The sequence below is a fragment of the Columba livia genome, chromosome 4, assembly GCF_036013475.1.
Source record: "Columba livia isolate bColLiv1 breed racing homer chromosome 4, bColLiv1.pat.W.v2, whole genome shotgun sequence".
In the NCBI taxonomy this organism is placed as follows: domain Eukaryota; kingdom Metazoa; phylum Chordata; class Aves; order Columbiformes; family Columbidae; genus Columba; species Columba livia.
In genome coordinates, this window is record NC_088605.1 from 63,092,202 (window position 1) to 63,107,930 (window position 15,729).

The 15,729-nt window shown below is 36.5% G+C and overlaps 1 long non-coding RNA gene across 1 annotated transcript in view; it reads right to left on the bottom strand.

The window, feature by feature from the left end:
* The window catches only part of LOC110357105 (uncharacterized), a 173,273-nt gene that overhangs the window by 97,788 nt on the left and 59,756 nt on the right, over nucleotides 1-15,729 (bottom strand). The window lies entirely within an intron of this gene.

Below are 15,729 nucleotides of genomic sequence, written 5' to 3' on the forward strand. Positions count from 1 at the left end.
ATGTTGTGCCTCAGGAGTTTTAGTCAAAAGAATGAATACAGTATGTGAGGATTTTGGTTTCCACTCAAGAACCACATCTTAAAACGTGGTTATAAGCAGACATGACTGTAAAAATGCTTTTTTTTTGTGCTATAATTCTATATTCTACATAGACTATAGAAACCACAGAAACACAAAAGAAACATCCTCATCTATTTCATCATGATTTGAAGTAGCACCTGCAAATCTTGTAAATTCCATCAGCTTAATACACAATTTAAAAACCAATACCAATGCAGGAGGAATGTTTAGTTGGGTTTTCCATCCTGTGACATGGGGATGTCATGTAAATTTTAATTTAGGAATCCCTACTGTTATCAAAACTCAAAGTTGAAAAACACCTTGTCTTTCCTGGACTGGTATCAATCAGAAAAATCAGGACTGACCCATAATTAATGCATAATTAATTCAGTAAACTTGAGTGCCCTTTTTCAGACATTTTCTAAGCAGGTAGATGTCCCATCCCTAGAAACATTTGAGGCCAGGTGGGACGGGGCTCTGAGCAACCTGATCTAGTTGAAGATGTCCCTGCTTATGGCAGGGGGATTGGGACTAGATGACCTGGAAGGTCCCTTCCAACCCAAACTATTCTATGATTCTATGAAAATCGGCTCTTACTATAAAGTTTCACTGCAAATCACAGTATTATAGAATAGAACAGCATTAACAAAACTTAAAAATGTGTAACTGATTAGAAAGTTCAGCAAAAAAACACTCAAAACAAGAAAAAATGAAGACATTTTATTGCTGTCATCTCTCTTTTCCCCTTGGAAATATTTTACTTCACTTTGTTGTTCTTTCTCTGACCTACAGAGAAATCCCTTTGTAGTCTAATTAATGTCATAAACTAATTAGAGTAGCTATTCAGTGACTTCTTGCCATTGCTATCTCCATTATCTCAGGGAGCCTTCTCTCCTTGTGCACACACTTCAGAAAGTGAGGTATGAGAAACAGGTTGTAAACTGCAAAGAGTGTACAGCCAAGAAGGCTTCAGATCCAGCAAAAGAATTACTGCAGAAGATGTTTGAAAATGTTTAAAATGTATAGAAAGGAGAGAGCAAATCTCTTATTGTAATTAGCTGGCACTCAATGAAATCAGCCCAAGTTAGGAAAAAGACAGTATATTTTCCCCATACTCCACTATTGTTTGTGGAAGCACTGGCAAGATATTTTTACTGGAAACTCTTTAGAAAGTTCAAATAGTAATTACATAAATAAATGGACTAAAGATCTGTGAAAAACATTTATTAACTACAATGTCTTACATAAAAGAGGTGACTTAAATCTCTACACTGCTGCTTATAGAAAGATGAGGCTCTTTTAGAGGACAGATCACTCTATATTTGCCTTCTTTCTCAATTATTTTCCCAATCATCCCTTTGACCACTGCTAGAAACACAAAGTTGAGTCAGGAAGACCTATCTCAGCCAGTATAACCATTCTTCTCAGAAAAGTGCATACGCCTTTACTTGCCATGTGACTTAACGACTAGGATACTACTTCTGGCTGTTCATAGAATTCCAAACCATGAATTCAGTTACAGTGTTCCTTCTGTGCTCACACAAACCTCAGATTAAACCAGTGTTAATTACTAGTATGAAAATATCAGCAGCTTTGGCTTGGCTTTTTCTTCCTTTTGTATCATATTCATTTCTAAGACAAGACAAAATACTTGGCACTCTCTACCCACAGAAGATCACTTATGATTTAGCTGTGATTTAAATTCAATGTTTCTTGCACTTCCTAGTAATTAAATACTTTTTCTCACCAAAATACTCATAAATGTCAAAAGGGAACATACGTTATATATTGAGCAAATAATTTATTGCTCTAAATAAAGTTTTAATAATCTAATCAAAATACAGTGACAAATAGCTATACTTGTTCAGTTACCATAATGCACACACTCAGAATCTACCTTAACTACTGAACACATAAAAGTTTTAAGAGTAATTCAGAAATAAAAGCTTTGTAGAGAAACACTTACTGGGACCCACCTAGTTTTCTATAGGGTTTATCTGTTTCACCCCATGATGTTCTCCTGGGTCCTAAGGCTGGTGCTGTCAAACTTCTTCAGAAGGCAGGGGGAGGATATCATAGAAACATTGTGGGAGGAATTATGGGACACAAAGACAAAAACCTCCTGCTTAATGTCTTAGGATCTGCCTGAGTTTATCCAAATACACTTTCTTAACAAAGTCTGCTTTCTCTTCACTGATTTCCAAGTAAAGTCTGCAAAAACTGGAGGTCTGCAATTTCCATTTTTGATACAAAGCTTTAGAGTAAGCAGATCGCATAACCTTCCTTTCCATTCCTTGACTGCAAAATGGCATTAAAACACTGTTTTGTAAATATTTAGGAAATGTGTCTATATATACATGGTTCTTAACATAGCGGGGTTTCTCTTACAAGCTGGTCTCTGATGTACTAGTGTCATGCAGCCACTAAATAATTATCTGGGTTATATGCAGATGCACAGAAACTTCTCACATGCACATAGAGAATTTCTGTCTAGTCTAGAAGAAAGCATAGATTCAAATACCTGTGAGATTATTTCCTACTTTTCAAGATATATAGCTTATAAACACATTTCTCTAGAAAAACAAAAGCCATCAGAATAAGCCAGTTAGTTTATCAAAGAGTCGAAGACTTAGATTGCAGAAACGTAACGCCTAAGTTAATTAGTATATGAGCCCTGATTTGTACTTCATATGCAAAATTTTGACCCTTGTTCTACTTAGATCCTGGATTATGCAGAAAGGCTACCAATCTGATCTTTCCAGCATTCTCTGTATAACTGCAAGCAACAGTGGTTTTCTGCTTCTTTCTACCTGGAAAAAAAAAAAAAAAAAGGTAGCAAGCTCTGAAAGATTTCACAATTCTCTTTGAAAAGGTGGGCTAAAAAAAGCAAAAGGGTGACAGACAGATCTCTGCACAAGATACTGATTCACATATGAGGTGGGAAGCTGCAGATTCTTGGTTGAAAAAATATATATTGGCAAAATGATTTGTCTCCTTTTGTGCATAGCTATAGAAGCACTACTGAAGCTTCTCCACAGTGTATTTGCACCCTTTTAAGACTTGCAGGATTTATAACAGTGATCAGAGAACCTTCAGAACTTAACTTCAGATGATAAGCTCAACATTAAGCTGCTTATCAAAAATATCACAGCTTTTGCTGCTCGTATCTTTCCTGCTTCCCTAGTTGCTGTGATCACTGTTTCAATGCCCTTTTCCCCCTTGCTCTCTGACTGAGACAGCAGCAGTATTTCCTTAAAGAGCTGATGGCCCTCTGGTCTCCTATTCTCTCTCTCATCTCCCCTTCCCCCCACATGCACACAAACAATTCACACAACAAGATGTATAACCCACTTCCATCCCTGGTTTATTTTGCTCCCTCACAGCTCTCTAGTTTGCATTTTCATGTATTGTGACATCTAAGCATAACAAATCCCCCAACATGCCAAATTACCTTGCTTAGTTTTAAAGACACAGAATAGTGCAAGGGATTGATAATGCCTAAAGGGCCTTTTATTTACAGGCTGTGGTTTCAATACCTAATCATGGCCACAATGGCCCTGAGTTAGTTTTATCTGATGGCAGTATCATGAGGATACATAATACATGTTGTTGAGCACAACATCAGTTTTTACAGTAGAAGACAGTCACAGAATCACTTCTGTTGTCTGTCTTGGGGGGGGGGAGCAGGGAGAGAGAGGGGGTAGTGAAATCAGTGCAAAAATGGAAAGTATGGGAATATTTTCCAGGTGCAGAGACCCCCGAAGCAGTGAACACTCATGTTATCAGGCTCACATGATGCAGTGCAGTCCAGTGCCATGCAAAGTTACCAGCTTGGTCCTAGAAGTGGTACACCGCTATAAATACATCAAGCTGGATTTACTAACTCAGGCATAGTGTCTCCCATGAACTCTACCTATATGTATCTGTAACATCTCTCTTTTTAAAATTTAACAATACAAAAAGGCACAAACGACTATGTCAGTACCTGTATTAAAATGTATACAAAGAACAGTAACCAGTGGGGGGAAAAAAAGAAATCCAGCATAGCTGGAACCTTTGGAACAAAAGCAAATTAAGGCACTGGTTATATCCCACAGACTTTTCCAAAGAAAATCCCCTCCATTCTGAGTATCTGCCCAACAAAAGGAGAACTGGAATACCGCACTAAAAAAGGGATAGTCCAGTCAGTGGGCCAGAGTCAATTCAACGTCTGAGGGAAGGAGAGAAGGCAGAGATGTTGGAGTTTTGTTGTTTGTGTTTTGGTTTGTTTTGTTTTCATTGTCTGTGTGTGGTGGTTTGCTGTGATGTTTGTGTGTTTGTTTTTGTTTGGCTGGTTCTCCTTTTTTTGTTGTTGGTTGGTTGGTTTTGTTTGTTTGGGGCTTTTTTTGGTTTTTGTTTTTTGCCCTCTCTCTCCAGTTAAAGTTGACTAGAAGAAGGCACTTTATTTAAAAAAGAAAATTTTACACCTCTCCTGAGGAGACAGTATGAATAGCTCATAGCTGCCTTAAACCTTCCTGAGATATGCATAAACCACATTTTTATTAGAGCTGGATTATACTAGCAGCTATCCAGGAGGTTCAAATGCCTAACCACTGGAGACAATCAGAAGCTCTCAAAGATCTCTGCATAATGAACATAAATATTCTTTCAAACAGAAAATCATAATCTACACTGCTGTAATCAAGTCTATATTGTTGCATAAAGAATTTTAAGCAGAAGACAGATAAGACAAGAAAAAGAGAGGAACAAAAGAAACTCAAACATTTCTTCATGATCACTCTATGTCTATTTTTATCATTTTTTTTTCAATAAAACAGTTATATGTGATAATTTATTATTAAGTAGTTTATTTCGTCTCATAAGCACAATTGTAACACTAACAATGTAGACTTTCATCCTCAAATCAAAACTTCTTTCAGGAGTTTCAAAATGTGTCTAGGATTTCAGCATACATTTTTGAGATTAACTAGTGCTGCAAAGCATACAGAGAGTCACTGCCTGTGCACCACAGGAACAGCTTTATACAGTTTAGAATCGTTCCAATAAAGGGCAAGCCCAGTGCCAAACCTCAGCCCAGGTACAGAGCTGGCTGTCAAGAGATCCCAGGAGCAGTTCTTTATCTATTCTGCTTCATCCAATACCTGACTCCTTTTTGGCTGCATAACCACTTTACTGCTGGTGGACTTTAGCAAATAACTTTTCAACAACAGAGTAATAACTTCATCATTTTGAATTATACATGCTTGCTTTACAACATTCAAGAAAGACAACTGACTCTACAGGAAATCTGAGACCAACCTACAGAAGAAAATGCAGCCTAATTTTGACACTGCCCATCTTTCAGTAAATTCATACCCTGAATGTTTTGAGGAAAGGAAAACATATGAAGTTATATTAATCCAGAACAGATGGCACCTTTGCTTTCTTGGCAGCAAAATCCTTTTAGAAGTATTACCTTTACCAGAGCCCAGTAAATAAAATAAAATGAATGAAAACAGGTGCATCTGCTCCTAGAAAGAGCCCTGCTGCAGAAGGAACACATTGATTGTTATAATTAAATGTATTGTTAAATAGTCAGAAAAACATTTGGAAATATGTCTTGTAAAGACTTACCTACAATCACCCAAAATATTTTCACAAAAATCAGCTGATTATTGAATGAGTATATCATATTTACATTTTACATTTTATGTCTATGCACAACACATCTCCAGTAAGTGCTATTTATGGGACACAATTAAATGGTTTATTTTTCCCAACAATCTGATAACACCTCCAAAATACGTGAAATATTTCTACTACATCACACAGCCTTTTTTAGAATAAGTAGAGATAATTATATCTGAATACAGAACTGAGTATTTAGGTAATATATAAAAATAACAATAGTCTATTTATACATGTATTTAACACTATAGGTGTGAAAAACATCAGACACGTAAAGGATAGAAAGTATTCCAAAGTAGGAATCAGAAACATATCAATAGTCTTCATTAAGGGCTTATTTCTACAGCAAATGTAATAATTAAGCCATGTTAAAAAGGCTATGTTAAATAAACCCCAAAAAACAAACAAAACACAACCAAACCAACAAACAAAAACCAGCCCCACAAAATACAAACAAACAGGAACAATATAAGCCCAAATCAAACTTTAGGTCAAGATAGCAAGGCGTGTACATCTAAGTTACCTACTACATGAGTAGGCTGCATTGCAAACTCCTGAGCAATCTTTATGCATCCATCCCCCAGGTGTGATGATATTTTTCCATTATCTTATTATTAAAAAATTCAAGACCGAATAAAATAAAATAACATAAAATAATAAAATAAAATAAGGGCTGTAACATTATGCAGTTTATGGATTTTGAGAGCATGCTGTAAAGGCTGTTTACAGGAGACTTTAAATTTAAAAAAAAAAAAAATTAAATAGAGAGAATGGAGAGAAATTTTGGCAGAAAATAAAAACATCTTAATATTGGGGCCCACTGTGCTCCAGATTAGTTTCCCTAGAAAAATGCTGAAAGCTTCATCGCTTGGTTAGTTAAAACAAAGCACTGGGAAATATACATTCTAAATATACCAAGACAATCTCGCAGTGGATGAGATTGAACTGAACGGCATAACACATATTTAGAATTTTCCAATTCTAATTTCTATGACTATGAAAATATTGCATTAGAAATGGAAATGCATTATTAATGACATATCCAAACTTAATAATTTACCATCAGTTTTTTATGCATCCTAAACAACTCAATATATCATTTCATTAGTACATGCAAGTCCCAGGAGAGACTAACTAATGGAGGGGGGGGGTGTGGAAATCACTTAGTTCTTTAAGAGCACAATAACTATTTAGAGCCATAAGACACAAGTACGGAGTAATAAAGAACAGCAAGTTGTTCAGCTTGTAAGGCAAAAGCAGAATTCAGCTTTGAGAAAGGAAAGAGAAGGAACAATATATAGCATTGCTTCCAGTTAAAAAAAAAAAAAAAACAGGTTTAAATGTTAGATGACATAATCAAACAGCATTAATTGATTCAGGTCTGTTGTCTTTGAAATCGGGACTTTGGCTATATAATGTAACAGCATACTGCATATGCAGTCAGTGGAATCTCATTTACAGTCATCTAATCCACCTAGTGCCGATGCCTGTATTGCTGAGAGAGATCATCTATAGACAACTCTGTATCTCATACAGCCTCTTGGCAGGGCGGGAAGGAGCAGTGGATTTGGGAAAAAAATATAAGGAATCAACACAGCAAAGAAAAGTAAAAAGCAAAGGTGAATTTAGCAGAGTTGAAAGCTGAAAGGGATACTTTTAAGCTGCCTACTACTTCTACCTTATTATAGAATGGACAATGCAAGCACGACTTAGCTGTATCAACACACACAGAATCACAGAATGTTAGTGATTGGAAGGGACCTCAAAAGATCATCTAGCCCAATCCCCCTGCCAGAGCAGGAGCACCCAGATGAGCTTGAATATCACCTAATTTAAATAAATAAATAAATAAATAAATAGAAAATGGACTCTGTAACAGGAATAAAAAACAATTAAAATTCTTTCATGGAATCATCCTGACTAACAAGGTAGTAAGACAAAGGCTGGATGCAACTACACAGCCACTGGTATTGCTGTTATTGCCGTTAACATAAAAGAGAAAAATATTCCATAAATAACACACTCATATACTTACAATATGTTCCTATAACAAGGCTTAGCATGTTTTTGGCACTCTTTACCTCTGTATTCACATATATGAAATTGTATCATCTCTCCAACTATGTTTCACATTTAATTCCTTCACAAAGAAAAAGAGGTTAGCACAGTGCCTACTTCATGTTTGCCTCTTAAGCGGGCCATTTTGACAGCCAGGGGGGAAATTTTCTACTTCATACTCCCAAGTCATTACCCTAGGCCAGGGAGTAGGTGTATCTTAATATTTACTAGAGACCACCGATCACAGTTCCTGAGCTTCATCTATCCAGGCACGATGACATCATCATCAGTTGCTTACTCAGAACACTTCTGTGCTGTCAAAGTTGTATAAAGGGACTGGGGTCTGCCTGCCACAATACATTACATATTTCTTGCTTCCTCAAAAATCCTTCTTTAATCGCAAAATTTCATGTTTGAAGCCATGCAAATTTTTTAAATGCAGAACTCTAAAATATCCACTGCAGATATATGGGAATTTGCTAACTTAACATATAACATGCTTTACTGTTTTTTTTTTTTTTTTTTTTGTAGAGCTGCTCCAATAACATGAGTTTTTCAAGCCTGCAGCCACCAGGAACACAGTGAAAAACAAAGAAACACCCCCACCCCCCCAAAGAAAAAACAAATGAAGAAAAGAGTGAGTAGCTCAACTGTTAAGTGACTAAACCCAAAAGATTGGGTTGGTGACATTCACTCTCTCTAACGCCTTCGTATAGCAGCCTTGAAGAAAGCACTGATTCCTTAATATTGACAAATCATTCGCATTAAAAACAAAAACTTCCTTATAATTCAGCAGCCTTTCTGCGTAAAGTAGTCCAGGGGGACAATTACATAAAGACATTCACTCTACTTTGACATTTCTCTTTATATAAAGAAAATAAAATAAATAAATAAATAAATAAATAAATAACAATACCAAACCACCACACACATAAAAAAAACCCAACAACTTATTTGTATTCTTTCACTCTAAAAACACACCACTTCTTGACTGAGTACATTTATGTCCTCATTCAATACCCTGGACAGAGTTTCTTATCCCACATTTCAAAAGTAAGTGGTGACAATGAAGGGAAAAAATGAGAGATTGTCAAATACCTATTTAGTTCACATAAGTTACACCTCCCTTTCCGTTGCTTGTAAAGACAGTACTGTACCTTCCTGAAAGCATTCATGTGATATTATTTTGCAGGAATGGAGAGTGGACATGCTTCCCATTTTATAACCCAGCAGTTTGACTAAGTAAAGTTATATCAGCCAGCACCCTTCATCCCTCAGCTCTCGCATTCAGAAGAGCCTTCCTGCAGGCTCTTTTTCTACCCTTTCTAATCTCATTCCCCTTTGCACACAGACACACATTACAGTAGGGACTGGAGGGCAAGGACTACAGCCCTAAGCATGCATTAAATTAACTCGTTTTAAATTTAGAGATGCATGGACACACCAAAGTATAGAAGCCTTGGTCTCAGGGGTAACATTTTATACTGCCACAATGTTCTATTTTCACTGTAGTACATCTCTAAATGGAAAGGCAGAATTCAGCTTAGCTCTAACCTGATACCACACACAATTAAAGGGAAATATTTAAAGCAGGACTCAGAAGAATAGAATTTTTTTTTGAAGTGCATAAAATAGACCTATCTTGAGATAAGTATTATAATGTAATTGAACACCTATCAAGGCATTTGATGGACAAAAATGTGTGTATATATATAAAGTCAGGGTTATACTTCGGTCACCGTAAGCGTATTCAGTTGTAAGGTATGGAAAGTTTTAACAGCGCCCCACCAAATAAAAGAAGCTAATGATTTCAAATGGTCGGATATACATACACTTATCTAACATACGTACACACATATATGTGAGTAGTACACACACACACAAAGTACAGACACACACTTTTTGATCTAAAGCTGACTTTTTTCCTCTGGACTTCCATAGCCACTGAGTTACCAAAACTGCAAGTGGTCATCAGTAAGCTAGACAGGAAGAAACCCTCTGCCTCATTTAGAAAAGCTTTAAGCCTACCATGTTGCAGTTTTGAAACTGTTTCGCAAGACAAAAGTAAGCTTAAAAGCTGGTAATTACAGTGTTGCAACTATGCAAACACTCAGGTTAGGGCTGAGATAGTGCTTCCATTTTTGTTGCCCCTTTGTCAGAAAACAACACTTTAGGCTGAAACTTCTTACGCTTGATCTCACTGGAGATGTTTGCATTTGTACATTTCTGGTCATGTGTTTGAAGGAAAAGAGAGCATTTGAAGGAGCAGGAGGATGAAAAGGAAAAAGAAAACAGTAAGTTGCACATACAGCTCTTATTCTTAAAACTCATATTCCCAGACTTTTTAAGCCTAGATAACGGAAAATTCATTGTGGGCCACATTCTGCCATCATTCTTAACCCTACTGTGCTCCACTGAGCAGAATTTAGACTTTTAATCTCAAAATTGGAAATTGTCTTCTGCTGTTAAGTAGTATATAACGTGACATTGTGCTGGTTCCTTAGTCTGCTCTCATCTGGCTTATCAGCCTTGTGAGACTTTCCCAAATCCTAAATTCACATTCAGTATAGAGCTGTCCAGAGCAAGCAGATGAACAGAGTCATAGCATTCCAGAGAGAGATCTGCGCTCCTGAACTGAATATGCAGGATACAAACACATCACGTGTCTCAAAGGATTCTCAGCTGGCCTGATACCAAGCATCTAGATAAGGTCAGAGCTGTCTTAGATGTATATGATGCAGCACACAAGTACTGATTCCTCTCGTAGGAGAGTTATGTACTAGTGAAATCAATGAAAGCTCTGCCATTGACTATTGCATAAACACTATGAAGCCTGCAGCAACCTACACTCAGGTAGGTAAGTAGATGAAATGGGAAATAGTTTTAGCAAATCACCATAACACCACACAACTGATAAACCTGATGAGGTAAATGCGATAAAAATTGAAGATCATCTGGGAATCTCTCCCAAATTTTAGAAAGCATTGTACTAGGTACAAAGGTTTATAATAATTCATGATCGCAATTTATTTCAAATCCAGTTTTAGAAATTATACATCAATGCAAATCAATCACTGAAAGTAATGAATTCTCAGCTTCCAACCACAACAATTTTATGTAGCTTCACTTTGTGACTTCAGCTAACCCATTTAACTTACTTGTAAGTTAAAATGGCAATGTCATCTACTTACTTGCCATACAAGGATAAAATTAATAGCTTCTAATTATGCGTATGTGGTCATAGCCATGGTTTTTAAACATCACCACAATGTAACTCCTCTGTAGTTTGCAAGAATTCCACTGGCTCATGGACTCCTGAACATGAATACTTGTTACCATGCATATTTTTCAGCACAAGCAAGAACCGATTATTCTCTCCCATATTACAGTGACCACAACAGGCAACAGAAACTCAGCGTCCTATTGACACAGAAACGTTCATACTCTATTAGGTGTTTAACAGTTAATTTTTTTGCTTATTTGTACCACTGTGACTCCTGTTTTTCAGTTGAGGAAACCAGCAGAGTAGCTCTGTAATTGTTTAAATTGAACATTTTCTTTTTAATAAATATTTATGTATTCATGTGGTGTAATTGTAAAATGAAATCCTTCACTGTAGTGCATACAACTGGGGGGATGAAGATAAGGTTGCAGTGAGAAAAAATAAATGTGAATTTCTTGACTTGTGTATAATAAGATATCAATTTAAATGCTATATTAATATTTATCTATTTGATTCTGTAATTGTTTAAACTGAGACCATTTAGTGAGGAAGAAAGTGCCTATTAGGCCACAATAAAAATAATACATATAAGTACTTACTTTCATAAATATGTTCCTGCTGGTTTTTATTGAAATTTCCACATAGGGATATTGCTGCTGGTTTTAACTTGCTTTTTTAAAACTGAAAAAGTTTTCATCAATTATACCATAAAACTTGAGGAACTTTCAGGGCTCTGCAATTTATATCAAGTTGTGTCTTTGTAAGTAGATGCAAAATTCAAAATAAACTATTGTTGATATTTTTAAGTGGGACATTTTGCTAGGTTTATCATTGCTATTTCTTTTAACCTCTGGTAACTTACAGAGCAGGTTATTAAGAAAAATCAAACTATCAGATTGAGAAAGAAGGCACTATCACGTGACCAAGCACTTGAAAAATATTGTCAAGTATTTTGCTTTCCCACTTGGTTTTTCTTGGGAGGCAAAATTTTGCCTGAAAATTGGCTCTCAATTTTAACAGCTATAATTACATTATTTATAAATAAAAAGTATTACAATGCAGGGTTACTTTCAATGTATTTATGGACTCATCCCACATACTTCCTTCCCTTTTAACTTCAATGGTATTTCCTCTGCCAACAACTCCTCAAGTGGAAAAGAATGCATCCTACAGGAAACAAAGGGAGGAAAAGCATAACATCCTTTTGAGAAAAGAAGAATTAACTAGCATACAAGTTTATTAGGACCAAACAGAAACACACTACTAAATCTCTAGGGCACAAAGATTAATACTACCATAGTCTTTGCCAACATCTTCTTCTTTCAAAATTAATTTTTCTATCCTGGATTGTTTGGACTTTCTGAGTAACACCATGATTATAATGTTGGGGGAGAAAAAAAAAAAAAAAAAAAAAAAGGGGGGGGCTATATATAAGAGCCATTTTAGCAAACAGTTGTGTCACAAGGATATGTGAACAGAAATGAAAAGAAATTCTTGAGGAAGACATTTGAGATCCAAAAACTGCAATTGTACTAAGCTAATTTCTGACAACTGATAAATGTCATGATTGTTTAATTAGCAATGCTGAAAACAGATAGATTAAGCTGTGACAGGTTACCTTCATAATCATCACTTTACAGGGTGGGCAAATACCCACTCATAAAACCTGTCTGTTACTCTTCCTTTGATCCATCAGCCTGTAATGCATTCACTGTAATTCACCTTCAAAGGTGACTGCAAGCTCCCTGGGACAGTTATGAGGAAAACATCATTATTTTTAAAGATTAAGTTTGTCTACAAAGAAAGATGGGCTGCCTATTTGGAAGAGTGGCAAAGCAGACTGTAAAATGCTATGTCATTTCTAAATAAAACTATTTTCCTATTAAATACAAGAGCTTAATTCTTGTAAACAAGAAAAAGTATTTTTTATAACATCTCTGCAACACTGTTCAGCACCTAGCGTTGTCATGGTTGATTTTGTATCTTTTGAAGTGCTCATTGTATGAAAATTTTATTAAGAGATTAGAAAGGAGACAAGTTTTTAGAGTAGTTCTTTTAGGCTGGCTTGAGCTGTTTTCTCAGTTTAAATATGTTTAGGGTTTTATTTGACAGAACCTTGTATACTTCTGAAATATGACAGTCACTGTGCAGGATAGTATTGTGTAACTGGAGACACTGAAAGGACACCGTAAGGAGTACTAATTGAGAAAATAACATTTCTCAACAATAACTAACTAACTAGAAAAAAACAATGAAGAAAAGGATCCTGAGGGAACTGGTAGATGAAGTTGCTAAGCCACTATCCATTGTATTTGAGAAGTTGTGGCAGTCCAGTGAAGGTCTCAGTGACTGGAGAAGTGGAAACATAATCCCCCTTTTTAAAAAGGGATAAAAGGCAGACCTGGGGAACTACAGGCCAGTAAGTCTCACCTCTGTGCCCAGCAAGATCATGGAGCAGATCCTCGTGGAAACTGTGGGAAGGCACATTGCGAAAAAAGGATGTGACTGGTGACATCCAGCATGGCTTCACTATGGATAAATCATGCCTGATTAATTTTGTGGTCTTCTATAACAGGGCTACAGTGTTGGTGGGTAAGGGAAGAGCAACTGGCATCATCTACCTGAACTCATGCAAAGCATTTGACATTGTTCCGCACAACATCCTTATCTCTAAATTGAAGAGACATTAATTTGATGGATGAATCACTTGGTGGATAAGAAACTAGCTGGATGGTCACAAAGAGTTACAATCAACAGCTTGATGCCCAAGTGGAGACCAGTGATGAGTGGTGTTCCTCAGGGGTTAGTATTGGAACCAGCATTGTTTAACATCTTTGTTGGCAACATGGACAGTGGGACCAAGTATACCCTCAACAAGTCTCCTGATGACACCAAGTTGTGTGGTGAGGCGGACACACTGGAGGGAAGGGATACCATCCAGAGGGACCTTGACAGGCCAGAAAGGTGAGCTCATGCAAACCTCATGAAGCTCAACAAGGCCAAGTGGTTCTGCACATAGGTTGGGGCCATCCCAAGAACAAATACAAGCTGAGCAGAGAACAGATTGAGAGCAGCCCTGGGGATAAAGACTTGGAGGTGTTGGTTGAGGAGAAGCTCTGGGTCCCCCAACATAAGGAGGACATGGACCTGTTGGAGCAAGTCCAGAGGAGGGCCACAAAGATAATCAGAGGGCTAGAGCACTTCTCCTGTGAAGACAGGCTGAGAGACTAAGCACTATTCAGCCCGGAAAAGAGAAGGCTCCAGGGAGACCTCATAGCAGCCTTCCAGGACCTAAAAGGGGGCCTACAATAAAGCTGGAGAGGAGCTTTTTACAGGGGCATGAAGTGACAGGACAAGGGGTAATGGTTTTAAACTGAAAGAAGGTAGATTTAGGGTTGCCCAGAAAAGCTGTGAATGCCCCATCCCTCAAAATGTTCAGAGCCGCGTTGGATGGGGCTTTTAGCAACCTGATCTATTGGAAGGTGTTCCTGCCCACAACAATGTGGATTGGAACTAGATGATCTTCAAGGTTCCTTCCAACCCAAATCGTTCTGTGACTTGATAATGGGATAATGACACATGGTACAGCAAAGTCTGTTAATTGAAAGTTTGCCATGACCAGTGAATAACATTAATTGTCAGTGTATTCAGAAAAGCAATAACCCTGCTAAAAGTAGAAAATGATCAAGAGGAAAGAAAATTGTAAAGGAATGAAAATTACTAGACTTTACATATTAAAATATAATGGTAGCTCTCAAAGCCTAGAATAGCAGACTAATTTTCCAAATTAGACTGGTTAGTTAATTGCACACTTCAATATGCCAAGAATTTCTGAATAATATTAGAAATGATCACAAGTTTGATAGTGAATAAACATCATCTAGGAATTATACTAGCTTAAAGACAAGCATATACAAAACAAAGGTGACAGAAGCAGCCTAGCAAACACAGAGCTTTACTGTCTGTTTAACTCATCATATGTAGTTCAAGTCTGACTGCAGGTTTCAAAGATTTCTTTTTTTTTTTCAGTTAGTATCTTACATGCTAGAATTTCATCTGTGAGAAATGAATAGCAGCAAACACATTTGTGACACTGAATATAAATAATGTTATCAATTTAGAAAAAAAAAAAGAAAGTAAAATTTGTATATATATATATATATGTAACATGTGACTTCTAGTACTGTAACAAATCACAAATGATGAGATACATGATGAGTCTTCATGATGAGATACATACATGATTTCAGAGCACACAGCAAAGTGCACTATGTTCGTTTTTGCCATGACAAGTTACCAGAGAGGAAAAATATTTTAATTCTCATAGAATGGTATTTGGTAATACTGAAAAAGAATGAAAATTATGTATTTAAAAGATGTTATTGAAGAATAACATATGCACCAAAAAGACTTTTTTAACCATGTCATTATTTTACTCAATTTAAATAATATAGTATCTGCTCATCACTTCAGGGGAATTAATGGTGACTTTTCTGCAATAGCCCATAATACTTGAAAACTGTATTTCAGAATGAAGAACGGAGCAGAACACAATTTTGAAAAAACAGTTCCAAGAAATGTCGTGGGTATGACTGCCTGAGAATATTTAGGATGGATAAACTAACCAGATCTGGACATAACAAAAGTAGAGAAGATTCCTAATGAATACTGAGAACTTTAGAAAGAGCCAATCAGGAAAATAACTACACTGTAAGAGATAG